At 42.3% G+C, this 14,448-nt stretch overlaps 11 non-coding genes and 1 pseudogene across 11 annotated transcripts; all 12 read right to left on the bottom strand.

Annotated features, from left to right (window-relative positions):
• Positions 1–8,335: 8,335 nt before the first annotated feature.
• Positions 8,336–8,454, bottom strand: LOC140869821 (5S ribosomal RNA). The gene has a single exon (XR_012146814.1). It is a non-coding gene; the product is annotated as a 5S ribosomal RNA (ribosomal RNA).
• A 400-nt stretch (positions 8,455–8,854) lies between these two features.
• On the bottom strand, positions 8,855–8,973 carry LOC140867973 (5S ribosomal RNA). The gene has a single exon (XR_012145411.1). It is a non-coding gene; the product is annotated as a 5S ribosomal RNA (ribosomal RNA).
• A 402-nt stretch (positions 8,974–9,375) lies between these two features.
• Positions 9,376–9,494, bottom strand: LOC140868426 (5S ribosomal RNA). Its single transcript, XR_012145845.1, has one exon. It is a non-coding gene; the product is annotated as a 5S ribosomal RNA (ribosomal RNA).
• Positions 9,495–9,895: 401 nt separating this feature from the next.
• LOC140868797 (5S ribosomal RNA) lies at positions 9,896–10,014 on the bottom strand. The gene has a single exon (XR_012146198.1). It is a non-coding gene; the product is annotated as a 5S ribosomal RNA (ribosomal RNA).
• Positions 10,015–10,415: 401 nt separating this feature from the next.
• LOC140868886 (5S ribosomal RNA) lies at positions 10,416–10,534 on the bottom strand. Its single transcript, XR_012146285.1, has one exon. It is a non-coding gene; the product is annotated as a 5S ribosomal RNA (ribosomal RNA).
• Positions 10,535–10,933: 399 nt separating this feature from the next.
• Positions 10,934–11,052, bottom strand: LOC140869389 (5S ribosomal RNA). Its single transcript, XR_012146769.1, has one exon. It is a non-coding gene; the product is annotated as a 5S ribosomal RNA (ribosomal RNA).
• Positions 11,053–11,453: 401 nt separating this feature from the next.
• Positions 11,454–11,572, bottom strand: LOC140868852 (5S ribosomal RNA). The gene has a single exon (XR_012146252.1). It is a non-coding gene; the product is annotated as a 5S ribosomal RNA (ribosomal RNA).
• A 400-nt stretch (positions 11,573–11,972) lies between these two features.
• On the bottom strand, positions 11,973–12,091 carry LOC140868054 (5S ribosomal RNA). The gene has a single exon (XR_012145489.1). It is a non-coding gene; the product is annotated as a 5S ribosomal RNA (ribosomal RNA).
• A 402-nt stretch (positions 12,092–12,493) lies between these two features.
• Positions 12,494–12,612, bottom strand: LOC140869511 (5S ribosomal RNA; annotated as a pseudogene).
• Positions 12,613–13,013: 401 nt separating this feature from the next.
• LOC140868595 (5S ribosomal RNA) lies at positions 13,014–13,132 on the bottom strand. Its single transcript, XR_012146004.1, has one exon. It is a non-coding gene; the product is annotated as a 5S ribosomal RNA (ribosomal RNA).
• Positions 13,133–13,533: 401 nt separating this feature from the next.
• Positions 13,534–13,652, bottom strand: LOC140869282 (5S ribosomal RNA). The gene has a single exon (XR_012146662.1). It is a non-coding gene; the product is annotated as a 5S ribosomal RNA (ribosomal RNA).
• A 402-nt stretch (positions 13,653–14,054) lies between these two features.
• Positions 14,055–14,172, bottom strand: LOC140869306 (5S ribosomal RNA). Its single transcript, XR_012146685.1, has one exon. It is a non-coding gene; the product is annotated as a 5S ribosomal RNA (ribosomal RNA).
• Between the last annotated feature and the right edge of the window lie 276 nt (positions 14,173–14,448).

Here is a 14,448-nt window from a genome sequence, read left to right as displayed (position 1 = left end):
GACTCGAAGTCAACCTCTGGATTTGTGTTCATGCTCAATGGCGGTGCTGTCTCTTGGAAGAGTTCCAAGCAGGACACCACAGCGGATTCCACCACTGAGGCTGAATACATTGCAGCATCAGCTGCTGCTAAAGAGGCCGTTTGGATGAGGAATTTCGTCCAAGAGTTGGGCGTCATTCCTGAATTTGTTGGTCCAGTCCCGGTGTACTGCGACAACACGGGTGCCGTTGCTCAAGCAAAGGAACCAAGGTCTCATCAAAGATCCAAACACGTACTGAGGAAATACCACATAATCCGGGAGATTGTGGAAAGAGGAGACATCAGTGTCGAACGAGTGGCCTCTGCAGACAATATCGCTGATCCACTTACTAAGCCTTTGCCAGGACCATTGTTTGACAAACATCGCGAAGCAATGGGTCTACGTAGTATGACTAGTTGGCTATAGGGCAAGTGGGAGATTGTAAGAGTGGGTGCCCAGTGAGCCAACTGTGTGGCTATGGGCTTTGTTGACTCTTTGTATAAACAATCTTTTGTTTAATATTATTTACACTTTTATGGCAATGACTTTATATTACTTCATATTGTTATATTGTGATATACTATTGTTGTTTTGATAAAGACCTTGAATATACTATAGTGTATGTAAGATGTGGTAGAACATGGAGATGTCTATCATGAAATACATCTTATAGTCACTGTATATTCTAAAACCGTTCCTAGTCGATTGAGCCGTCCGATAATAAGGATAAGGATCGCTCGAGTTTGAGACTAGCATTTGCGATGCGGAGTACCACGTTTCATTGGTAGGGAACATGGAGATGTTCGAAGCATGCAAATGGATATTCATAGGATGAATAGTCGAACTACCCTATCCGGACTTTCCAAGTGGTTATCACTTATCGAGTGGATAAAGTCCGCGGTTTTGGTTGTACACCATTAGTCCTTACGACTTGAAACATCATGGAGACTCTATATGCTAGTACTGTGCTTTGACTCGTTTACCGACTCTGAGGGGGTCATCAGGTGTCGAGATTGGGTACAGTTACGACACATATAGGAGTCAATGCATTGTTGTCAAGGATTCACCACATACTTGCGAGTGTGGATATCCTATGCGATCTGAGGAGATATTAGTGTGACAAATCTCTGGCCAGAGTACTTGATGTGATTTAAGAAATGGTTTCTTAGTAGCACATGCGATGTCACTAATTTGATCTTCAAGATGCATTGCATAGTTATCGAATCTTGAGCGACTCTCGATATACCAATGGTTGTTGATTCGATCGGGATATATGGATGAAGGGACCGTACTGTACGCTAACCAAAATCTACTGGTTCTTGTAGGCACTATCAGTGATACCTAGGGAATCATGGGGCGATGTTGCTAGGCGCTTTACCATGATTCGTTGGGCAAGTCGGAAAGTGTTGTTCCGAGTCACAAGGAGTTGTGAGCCCACGGCTAGCTGTATCCCTGAACCATTGAGGGTCACACAGTGTAATGGAGTTTTAATCCCCGTTGAGATAGTTAAATTTAAAGAGTTAAATTTAATGAATAAAGAAGTTGGACTTCTTAAGAGTAAGGGAGTAGGATTTCCTAAAATGACATAGGGATGTACATTTTTGGAAACCACTGAATTCGGATTCAGGAAAATTTATTTTGACTTTAAAATGTGCAGAAATGGTTTCTGTGCACATTGGTGAAATCGGTTCATCAATCGGAGTCACGATGAATTTTATATTAATTTCTGAACGTGCAGGCTTTGCTTGTCGGGCCCTAACTTATGACTAATGGGCCCTAAGGTGTTAGTGGCCTGCATTATAAATAAGTTATTTCAGTACAGAAATTACACACAACAGGTCATAATTTTTGAGACAGGATTTTCGAAACCCTACCCCTCTCAAAAACGTTTTCGGCCGACCCCTCCCCTCTGCCCGAGAAAATTCCGGTCTGTGATTTTGAATCGCAGTAAGGAATAACGAATCAAATTCGTGTATTCTCTTCGCAGAAAACTTCTGATAGATTTTCTAGTGCAATCTATCAGAGGGATTAAACCTCTGTTCGTGGACCTGATTGAAGGCGTTCATCGGTTCCAGGGAGAGACAACAAGAGCAGAATTGTTCTGTTGGTGTCCATTAATCTCGTTGCGAGATTTGAGGTAAAATTTATTTAATTGTTATTTAAATTTTACACACACGTAATTCAATCGATGAACGGTTGATACCCATACCATGGAAACGTTCCATGAAAAATTTTTAAACTTCCGCTGCACCGGGTATCAATCGTAATTGGTCTGGGAACTCGCCAGTTTTCCAACAGAGTCGGTGGTTAGCTATGATATCTTCTTCTCGGGATCCCAACCGACGAGATAAGAGATGAACCTTGTTTTAAAACATGCATTGTTTTTATTTATATCATGAGCTTGATATATGTTTATATGCATGTTTAGTTGCTTTTACTGGGAAATATATTTCTCACCGGAGTTATCCGGCTATTGTTATGTTGTATGTGTCATGGCAATAGGCGGGAGTGGAACAGGGCAAAGGAGATCTTGAAGAACAAGGGATGAGAGAATAGCGTGATGATCCGAGTTTAGATGTTTGTGTGAGCTGTCAATGTTAGAGTTGAGTCCAAAAACATGAGTATGTTATAGATACTTGTACCAAGACTTGTTGGTTATCAAGTTGTTGTCTTGCTGATGTATATAGGATTGGAAATGATGTTGTAAATCCTTAAGACAACATGATCTAGCTTAATCTTTATTGTATAACAATGCTTCTTGCATGTTTGTGAGCCTTTATTATTATGATTGTAAGGCCTTGTTATGATCTAGTTCCATCAATTATATAGCATGTTGGAATGCATGTTAGTTGTTGATATTGATTAGATCATGTGTGAACTGAAGCTAGATGTAAATGCATGAAGGAACTCATTCTTGACAGCAAAGGTTTCTCCTGTTATTTTCCTGGAAATGAGCTCGCTCGATCGGTGCAATGTCACGGATCGAGCAAATCTGGATTTGGAAACAGAAAGTTGAGCATATTTGGCTCGCTCGATCGGTGAAATGTCACGGATCGAGTGAGGCCAAAACTAGAACACACCCGAGAGATTGAGCTGTAGGGCTCGCTCGACCGGTAGCTTTTCTCCGATCGAGCGAGGTGCTCATTTTAAAAAAAAAAAAAAAATTTTACTTTGTTTAGACTTTGATTCTTTGTCTATTAATTACAATGATTTGATTAATGAGAGATTAGAACTTGGGTCGTCATAATATTTCAATCAATAAGATCGCTACGAGTTCAAATTCCAGAATCAGACATTGAGTCTCAAACGTCTTTGGTTGCCTCAAAGTATAAGCCATCACATGCTTCCTCTGAATAGGAATAGATTCCAAATCTCGATAAGAAATATGATGTACTTAAGATCATCAGTATAGAAAGAACAAATAATACTGATCTCATAAGATTTGGTTCAGACGAAAAAAAGACGCTTCATTCGGTTAACTAAGCAATCGGCTTCACAAACGATAAGAATTCCTCGATAAATCTGCTATTGGAACTCGATAGACTCGTAAATATTCAAATATCATTCATTGATCTAGATCTCGGCCCAAATCATAACAGCTTCGATTTTTCGGTGATCAGCAGAAATCTCGTCTCCAGAGATAAAATAATCGTCAGGACATCTCGATCCTGTCAAGATTCGTACTTCGACAAAATATCAAATACTGCTCGGCTCGCAAAATCTGTAAAAAATTCTCAAATACTCAGAAATATCGGTGCTACTCTTTGAATAAATAAGAAAATCATCGGTCGAAATAATCATGAACTCAGCTAGTTACATCTGGAGGATTCGGTTCGTAAGATTCATAAATGCTGCAGTAACACCTAGCAATTCAAATAGCGTGGCAAAATTCAAAGTGGTCATACCTCGTTCTGAATTCGGTCTCTGGACATCTTTCTTTTCAATTTCTCAGCTGATGATATCCTTGTCTCTAATCAGAGCTGAATTCAATCGAAATAATTCAGAGGCATTCCGAGAATCTCATTCGGAATAACATCAGCAAACTCCTCTGGTATAACAACCAATTCGGGCTGAATTTTCAGAACATCAACTGCCATTATCGATAACTCCTTCGCAATTTCTATAACAAACGGTCATCAATAGAACAAATATCAAAGGAAACTTTGAATCGAGAATCCTTACCGAAAGGTTTCCATTCAGATACCAGTTCGAATCGGATCTTGATTGTTATCTGAAATCAACTCCTCGATTGCCCTATACTCAGTTAAACATCTATATAGGCAATATAATCAAATTATGATAACTTAATACAATACTGCTCAGTTCAATCAAGTTCTCATCAAATCGAAGTTCAAAATTTTCGGACTAACCTCGAAGAAAACCATTCATCATCTCAAAAACAAATGATAGCAACAACAATAATCAAAAGCTTGGAAGACATAGTTGCATCATAATAAATTACTCAATAAGAAGGTGAGGAGCTCATCAATATTTATAGATTCGAAAGAAAAGAAAAACTCATAATCGACGGTTACATGCTATGTGATCATCAATTGCAGCCTGAGTCTGTTTTCTGAAAAGAGCGAGGACTACGTAATGTTTCCTCGGACATTGATTCAAATTCTGAATAATTCCAATGGGTTCTGTTGTGGTGGTTTAAGAGAATGAACATTTTGAGGTCGCTCAAAACCACGTTGAGGACAATCCTAACATAGTTTCTGGGATGATGACAGGTATGCCAACTTCCTCGAATACCATGGCACTGTTCACTGGGTTGTCGACCTCAAAAACTGCTGCAAGTCACATCTGAATATCCTGAATTCTGTCCTAAGCCGATCTGTTTTCGAATCACTGGAACTAGAAGAACCGTTCCCCGGTTCCTTGAATTGTTTTCCCTTTGGTTGTAGATGATCTCTTGTGATGTTACTTCGATATCTGGTCGATCGCTGGATCGGACTTTCAAATCTGATACATCACTAGTCGAATTCGGTGGTCATTGGTGTCATCCAAGGAATCAAACATCTGATTGATCTCTTCTAACCAGCTTTCACATTCTAAGAAATTCTCAGCACTCTTCAGAGTCGGCATATTAAATAATTGAAACCTCATCAGTAAGATTCCATCGGTGTCAGAGTAATATCCATCAAATCAGTCACAGTACTATTCTATTCAATCGGGATTCGGGCTGGTACATTTTTATTCAATAATCATCGAAAGTCATATCTCATATTCATGAGAATTAGGACACATAATATCTCATAAACTCAATTCATAGTTCGGTGTCCATCAATCTCTGTTCGATTAACTCATTCCAGCTCAAGAGAACTCGGATTCAATCGGAATTTAATTACAGTTCATATCTCAAGCAATTCATTCTTTTCAATTAAAATCACATAATCATGTAATTCAAGTAACTCATAAATAATAAAGCATGCTTTCAATTAAATCAAATAATCATGCTTCGAAAATTAAATCACAACTCATGTAATTAAATTAACTCGAGAATTGAAAAATCATGCTCGCATAGAATTCAATTAATCAATTCAATAAGTCAATCACATGCGAGAATTCAATTCATGCGGACTCGATCTACCCCGCTCACTCTAATTCAATCCAAGATCTTATCTTTCTGATACCACTTAATGTGAGGACTCGGATTCTAATCATCTAATCAAAATGAAGCTATCAATCATCCACAACAAGCTAAGGCTTAAAGCCAAAAAAAAAAATAATAATAATTTATTATTTATTTTTTAAAAGGGCATGCACGGACCCCAGACACCTTCTGTGCCTGGGTCCGTGCATTAAACTGCACAAAACCAACTTCTGCATAAATAATGCACGAACTCCGTGCAGCCTCCGTGCCCGGGTCCGTGCCCAACATAACAAAATCAACAATTTTCTGTCTTGGAACGAACCCACACGGACCCATACACGGATCTAGGCACGGGGTCTGTGCATGAACAATTCCGGAACACTAAAAAAATGCGAAGGTATACGGACCCTTACCCGGACCTAAGCACGGGGTCCGTGCCCTGCTATTTTCCAGAAAAATAAAACTTCAACAGCAGAACATGCAATCCAACTCCACCTCAAATCATAAATATCAACATAAAACATGCATAAATTCAGTACATGATAGTTCTAAGGTTGTAAAAAAACCAATCTAGTAGAAAATACATCAACCTAAGTTCTACAAACCAAAATACAACAAGTACAACGAGATTGAAATCAAATTTAGACATTCTAAACCAAGCCCTCACTTTATCATTCCCCAACTCGATCTAGTCATGCTTCCTGTGACTCGAACCTTCATAACCTGTTATCAAGCACACATACAAACAAGACAACAGCCGGATAACTCCGGTGAGAATAATATTCCCAGTAAAAGAGACAAACAGGAAGCAACAACTAATAACTAAAATATGAAATGAAATCAACTAGACATGCAATTCATGTAGTAATTCAACAACATGAATATAATAACCATACAATTCAAAATGCATTAAAATGCAATGCATGTCATCGGGGTTTAAGATTGTTTAAATCGGATACTCAAAGGAATTTCATTTTCGAATCGTCGGTTGGGATCCCGAGGCCAAGATATCACCACAACTCACCGACTCTCCCTTTCGAGGTGAATGTAGTACATCTTGTGCCTCTAGACTTTGGAGCACTATAAAGAGTTATTTTAAAATCGCAGCCATTGGATAACTCGACCAATGCCACTCAATTATAGCCCCCAAATCGTCTAATCAAAAACTGGCAACTTAGCCATTCAATTCTCGAATCAAAAGAGGCTCAATATGAATGCATATGGAAATCGGAATACATTCATACCATTCAATTCAAGTACGCAGTCAATCAAAACAATTAAACATGCATGTATGTGATTTTAGGGACTCGAGAGTTAATCAAAAACTCGAGTATTCATCCCTTTGAACTCGATGTCGTCATTTACCTTTTCTTCGATTCGATTGGTGCTCCAAATCTTGAATTCAACACCAATAATAATTTCTCAATCAATATTCATTCAACTATTCAAGTCAATCAATCTTCGAAATAAAATTCAATACAAACTATTCTTCAACTTCCAATGAATCAACCTTCAATTCTTGTTCAAGCCCAACTAACTTCAACCAAATCTGAAATGAAGATTAATATAGGCCCGTTATCAACTTCTCTATTCAAACAAAACCCAAATCGATCAATTCAAACGAGACGATATTCAAAACTCGAACCGGCGGCATAACGGCTATAAATTCGAATATCCGGATATACAATAATCAATATATCCATCCAAACAACTCATAAAAACAATCATTCCTCCAATTAAACTCAATCCCAACCAATCTCAAAACACCCATTTTCGAATTAACCTTCAAAAATTCATAATAAATCCAAACTTCGTTCTTTTTCCAAACGACTTCGAATACACGATCTATAATAGCCCAAGAACAACATATCCAAAAATCATTCGATTCCAACAACATCCGAAAAATAAAGTATGTCCGATCGAAGAAATACTTACGTTAAAATGAAGCCCTTGTTGCCGGGATCGCGAAACCACCTTCGAAATAAAAATCTACCGGTCGGATCGAGCACAAAATCGATGGAGAAAGCTTGGAGATGGGCGGCTATGGAGGTTGGGGTTCTCAGTTCTTGTTGGGAGAGGGAGAGGAAGAAAATGAATGGGTGTTGATTAGTCAACCCACTAACTCCAACATTATATATATATATTCCATTTTGCACTTTGGTCCCCAAACTTCTCCAATAATTGCAATTCAAACCCTAATCAAGTATCAATTAAGTCCTCAAATTTCTTAATTTCCAATTATCAATATTTATTTCTTAAAATCTCGGTTATGCTAATTTTGGGGCGTTACAGGTGCATTAGTGCTGCTATGATCGCACCCAACAGTGAATGAATTCTTTATTTTTTTGTCTCTCGAATTGCGGATCGAAGGAACAGGAGCTGCAGTTTCAAACGGACATAACTTTCGATCGGCTGAGAGTTACTGGAGCTTCAGACTGCTCACGCGAAGCTCCACTCGATACCTATAGTGTGTATCTTGGTTAAAGAGATGGAGATGCTCAAATTCCAAAACGGAGATGGTCGTTTGGGGCATTTTCCCCGTATGTCGCGCTAGGACCCACCGAGGCGGCCCGTGTCATCCAGATCGCACGTTCACATCGTATGATTCAGTTTATTGCATCTTTTCTATCCGCGGATTGGACTACAAGAGTCGGAAATAGGACGGAGAGGAATCGAAAGAACAAGAAGTACGAGTAAGAAAAAAAGAAATTAATAAAAAAAGGGGTGCAACACGAGGACTTCCCAGGGGGTCACCCATCCTAGTACTGCTCTCGCCCAAGCACGCTTCACTTCGGAGTTCTGAAGGGATCCGATGCATTAGTGCTGGTATGATCGCACCCAATAGTGAATGAATTCTTTATTGTTTTGTCTCTCGAATTGCGGATTGGAGGAACATGAGCTTCAGTTTTAAACGGACATAACTTTCGATCGGCTAAGAGTTACGAGAGCTTCAGCCTGCTCACACGAAGCTCCTCTCGATACCTACAGCAATTATCTCGGTCTAAGAGACGGAGACGCTCAAATTACAACCCCGGGATGGACTTTCGGGGCGTTTTTCCGATAGGGCACGCTGGGACCCACCGAAGCGGCCCGCGTCACCCGGATCGCACGTTCACGTAGTGTGATTAAGTCTATTACATCTTTTCTATCCACGGATTGGACTGAAAGATTAGGAAATAGGACGGCGAGGAATCGGAAAAACAAGAAGTACGAGTAAAAAAAAAAGAAATTAATGAAAAAGGGGTGCAACACGAGAACTTCCCAGGGGGACACCCATCTTAGTACTGCTCTCGCTCAAGCACGCTTAACTTCGGAGTTCTGTTGGGATCCGGTGCATTAGTACTGGTATGATCGCACCCAACAGTGAATGAATTCTTTATTGTTTTGTCTCTCGAATTGCGGATCGGAGGAACAGGAGCTGCAGTTTCAAACGGACATAACTTTCGATCTGCTGAGAGTCACGGGAGCTTCAGCCTTCTCACGCGAAGCTCCTCTCAATACCTACAGCGCGCAACTCGGTCTAAGAGATGAAGAAGGTCAAATTCAAAGCCGGATATGGTCTTTGGGGGCATTTTTCCCGTAGGGCGCGCTGGGACCCACCGAAGTGGCCCGCGTCACCCAGATCACATGTTCACGTCGTGCGATTCAGTCAATTGCATCTTTTCTATCCGTGAATTGGACTGAAAGAGTCGGAAATAGGACGAAGAGGAATCGGAAGAACAAGATGTACGAGTAAGAGAAAAAGAAACTAATAAAAAAAAGGGGTGCAAGACGAGGACTTTCCAAGGGGTCACCCATCCTAGTACTGCTCTTGCCCAAGCACGCATAACTTCGGAGTTCTGATGGGATCCGGTGCATTAGTGCTGGTATGATCGCACCCAACAGTGACTGAATTCTTTATTTTTTTGTCTCTCGAATTGCGGATCGGAGGAACAGGAGCTGCAGTTTCAAACGGACATAACTTTCGATCTGCTGAGAGTCACGGGAGCTTCAGCATGCTCACGCAAAGCTCCTCTCGATACCTACAGCGCGTATCTCGGTCTAAAAGATGAAGAAGATCAAATTCAAAGCCGGATATGGTCTTTGGGGGCATTTTTCCCGTAGGGAGCGCTGGGACCCTCCGAAGTGGCCCGCGTCACCCAGATCACATGTTCACGTCGTGCGATTCAGTCTATTGCATCTTTTCTATCCGTGAATTGGACTGAAAGAGTCGGAAATAGGATGAAGAGGAATCGGAAGAACAAGATGTACGAGTAAGAGAAAAAGAAACTAATAAAAAAAGGGGTGCAAGACGAGGACTTCCCAGGGGGTCACCCATCCTAGTACTGCTCTTGCCCAAGCATGCTTAACTTCGGAGTTCTGATAGGATCCGGTGCATTAGTGCTGGTATGATCGTACCCAACAGTGAATGAATTCTTTATTTTTTGTCTCTCGAATTGTGGATCGGAGGAACAGGAGCTGCAGTTTCAAATGGACTTAACTTTCGATCGGCTCAGAGTTACTGGAGCTTCAACCTGCTCACGCGAAGCTCCACTCGATACCTATAGTGCGTATCTTTGTTAAAGAGATGGAGACGCTCAAATTCCAAAACGGATATGGTCTTTCGGGGCATTTTTCCCGTATGTTGCGCTGGGACCCACCGAAGCGGCCCACGTCACCCAGATCGCACGTTCACATTGTATGATTCAGTCTATTGCATCTTTTTCTATCCGTGGATTGGACTGAAAGAGTCAGAAATAGGACGGCGAGGAATCGAAAGAACTACAAGTACGAGTAAGGAAAAAAGAAATTAATGAAAAAAGGGGTGCAACACGAGGACTTCCCAGGGGGTCACCCATCCTAGTACTGCTCACTCCCAAGCACGCTAAACTTCGGAGTTTTGATGGGATCCGTTGCATTAGTGCTGGTATGATCGCACCCAACAGTGAATGAATTCTTTATTGTTTTTCTCTCGAATTGCGGATCGGAGGAACAGGAGCTGCAGTTTCTAATGGACATAACTTTCGATCGGCTAAGAGTTACGAGAGCTTCAGCCTGCTCACGCGAAGCTCCTCTCGATACCTATAGAAAATATCTCGATCTAAGAGACGGAGACACTCAAATTAAATCCTGGAGATGGTCTTTCGAGGCGTTTTTCCCGTAGGGCGCGCTAGGACATACCGAAGCGGCCCGCGTCACCTAGATCGCACGTTCACGTCGTGTGATTAAGTCTATTGCATATTTTCTATCCGCGGATTGGACTGAAAGAGTCGGAAATAGGACGGCGAGGAATCGGAAAAACAAGAAGTACGAGTAAGAAAAAAAGAAATTAATGTAAAAGGGTTGCAACACGAGTACTTGCAAGGGGGTCACCCATCCTAGTACTGCTATCACCCAAGCATGCTTAACTTCGGAGATCTGATGGGATCCGGTGCATTAGTGCTGGTATGATCGCACCCAACAGTGAATGAATTCTTTATTTTTTTGTCTCTCGAATTGCGGATCGGAGGAACAAGAGCTGCAGTTTCAAACGGACATAACTTTCGATCGGCTGAGAGTTACTGGAGCTTCAGCCTGCTCACGCGAAGCTCCACTCGATACCTATAGTGCGTATCTTGGTTAAAGAGATGGAGACGCTCAAATTCCAAAACTGATATGGTCTGTCGGGGCATTTTTCCCGTATGTCGCGCTGGGACCCACAGAAGCGGCCCGCGTCACCCAGATCACACGTTCACATAGTATGATTCAGCCTATTGCATCTTTTCTATCCGCGGATTGGACTGAAAGAGTCAGAAATAGGACGGCGAGGAATCGAAAGAACTAAAAGTACGAGTAAGGAAAAAAGAAATTAATGAAAAAAGGGGTGCAACACGAGGACTTCCCAGGGGGTCACCCATCCTAGTACAGCTCAAGCCCAAGCACGCATAACTTCAGAGTTCTGATGGGATCCGGTGCATTAGTGATGGTATGATCGCACCCAACAGTGAATGAATTCTTAATTTTTTTGTCTCTCGAATTGCGGATCGGAGGAACAGGAGCTGCAGTTTCAAACGGACATAACTTTCGATCGGCTGAGAGTTACTGGAGTTTCAGCCAGCTCACGCAAAGCTCCACTCGATAACTATAGTGCGTATCTCGGTTAAAGACACGGAGACGCTCAAATTCAAAAACGGAGATGGTCTTTCGGGGAATTTTTCCCTTATGTCCGCTGGGACCCACCGAAGCGGCCCGCGTCACCCAGATCGCACGTTCACATCGTATGATTCAGTCTATTGCAACTTTTCTATCCGCGGATTGGACTGAAAGATTCGGAAATAGGACGTCGAGGAATCGAAAGAACAAGATGTACGAGTAAGAAAAAAAGAAATTAATGAAAAAAGGGGTGCAACATGAGGACTTCCCAGGGGGTCACCAATCCTAGTACTACTCTCGCCCAAGCGCGCTTAACTTCGGAGTTCTAATGGGATCCGGTGCATTAGTGCTGGTATGATCGCACCCAACAATGAATGAATTCTTTATTGTTTTGTCTCTCGAATTGCGGATCGGAGGAATAGGAGCTGCAGTTTCAAATAGACATAACTTTCGATCGACTAAGAGTTACGGGAGCTTCAGTCTGCTCATGCGAAGCTCCTCTCGATACCTTCAGCAAGTATCTCGGTCTAAGAGACGGAGACGCTCAAATTACAACCCGAAGATGGTCTTTTGGGGCGTTTTTCCCGTAGGGCGAGCTGGGACCCACTGAAGCGGCCCGCGTCACCCAGATCGCACGTTCACGTCATGTGATTAAGTCTAATTGCATTTTTTCTATCCGCGGATTGGACTGAAAGAGTCGGAAATAGGACGGCGAGGAATCGGAAAAACAAGAAGTACGAGTAAGAAAAAAAAGAAATTAATGAAAAAAGGGTGCAACACGAGGACTTCCCAGGGGGTCACCCATCCTAGTACTGCTATCGCCCAAGAACGCTTATATTCTGAGTTCTGATGGGATCCGGTGAATTAGTGCTGGTATGATCTCAACCACAGTGAATGAATTCTTTATTGTTTTGTCTCTCGAATTGCTGATCGGAGGAATAGGAGCTGCAGTTTCAAATGGACATAACTTTCGATATGCTGAGAGTTACGGGAGCTTCAGCCTGCTCACGCGAAGCTCTTCTCGATACCTATAGCGCGTATCTCGGTCTAAGAGACGAAGAAGCTCAAATTCAAACCCGGAGATGGGCTTTGGGGGAATTTTTCCCGTAGGGCACGCTGAGACCCACCGAAGTGGCACGCGTCACCCAGATCGCACGTTCACGTCGTGTGATTCAATCTATTGCATCTTTTCTATCCGCGGATTGGACTGAAAGAGTCGGAATTAGGACGGAGAGGAATCGGAAGAACAAGATGTACGAGTAAGAAAAAAAATAAACTAATAAAAAAAGGGGTGCAACACGAGAACTTCCCAGGGGGTCACCCATCCTAGTACTGCTCTTGCCCAAGCACGCATAACTTCGGAGTTTTGATGGGATCCGGTGCATTAGTGCTGCTATGATCGCACCCAACAGTGAATGAATTCTTTATTTTTTTGTCTCTCGAATTGCGGATCGGAGGAAAAGGAGCTGCAGTTTCAAACGGACATAACTTTCGATCGGCTGGGAGTTACTGGAGCTTCAGCCTGCTCACACGAAGCTCCACTCGATAACTATAATGCGTATCTCGGTTAAAGAGATGGAGATGCTCAAATTCCAAAATGGAGATGGTCTTTCGGGGCATTTTTCTCGTAAGTCGCGCTGGGACCCATCGAAGCGGCCCACGTCACCCAGATCGCACGTTCACATCGTATGATTCAGTCTATTGCATCTTTTCTATCTACGGATTGGACTGAAAGATTCGAAAATAGGATGGCGAGGAATCGAAAGAACAAGAAGTACGAGTAAGAAAAAAAGAAATTAATGAAAAAAGGGGTGCAACACGAGGACTTCCTAGGGGGTCACCCATCCTAGTACTGCTCTCACCCAGGCGCGCTTAACTTCGGAGTTCTGATGCGATCCAGTGCATTAGTTCTAGTATGATCGCACCTAATAGTGAATGAATTCTTTATTGTTTTGTCTCTCAAATTGCGGATCGGAGGAACAGGAGCTGCAGTCTCAAACGAACATAACTTTCGATCGGCTAAGAGTTACGGGAGCTTCAGCCTGCTCACGCGAAGCTCCTCTCGATACCTACAACAAGTATCTTGGCCTAAGAGACGGAGACGCTCAAATTACAACCCATAGATGGTCTTTCGTGGCGTTTTTCCCGTAGTGCACGTTGGGACCCATCGAAGCGGCCCGCGTCACCCAGATCGTACGTTCACATCGTATGATTCAGTCTATTGCATCTTTTCTATACGCGGATTGGACTGAAAGAGTCGGAAATAGGACTGCAAGGAATCGGAAAAACAAGAAGTACGAGTAAGGAAAAAAAGAAATTAATGAAAAAAAGGGTGCAACACGAAGACTTCCCAAGGGGTCACTCATCCTAGTACTGCTCTCGCCCAGGCACGCTTAACTTCGGAGTTCTGATGGGATCTGGTGCATTAGTGCTGGTATGATACACTCAATAATGAATGAATTATTAATTGTTTTGTCTCTCGAATTGCGGATCGGAGGAACAGGAGCTCTAGTTTCAAACGGACATAACTTTCGATCGGCTAAGAGTTACGGGAGCTTCAGCCTGCTCACGCGAAGCATCTTTCATTTTTCCCGTAGGGCGTGCTAGGACCTATCGAAGCGGCCCGCGTCACCCATATCGCACGTTCACGTCTTGTGTCTCAGTCTATTGCATCTTTTATATTCGTGGATTGGACTCAAAGAGTCGGAAATAGGACGACGAGG

The sequence above is a fragment of the Henckelia pumila genome, chromosome 4, assembly GCF_033568475.1.
Source record: "Henckelia pumila isolate YLH828 chromosome 4, ASM3356847v2, whole genome shotgun sequence".
Lineage (NCBI taxonomy): Eukaryota > Viridiplantae > Streptophyta > Magnoliopsida > Lamiales > Gesneriaceae > Henckelia > Henckelia pumila.
This window is presented reverse-complemented; position numbering and strand designations above follow the sequence as displayed.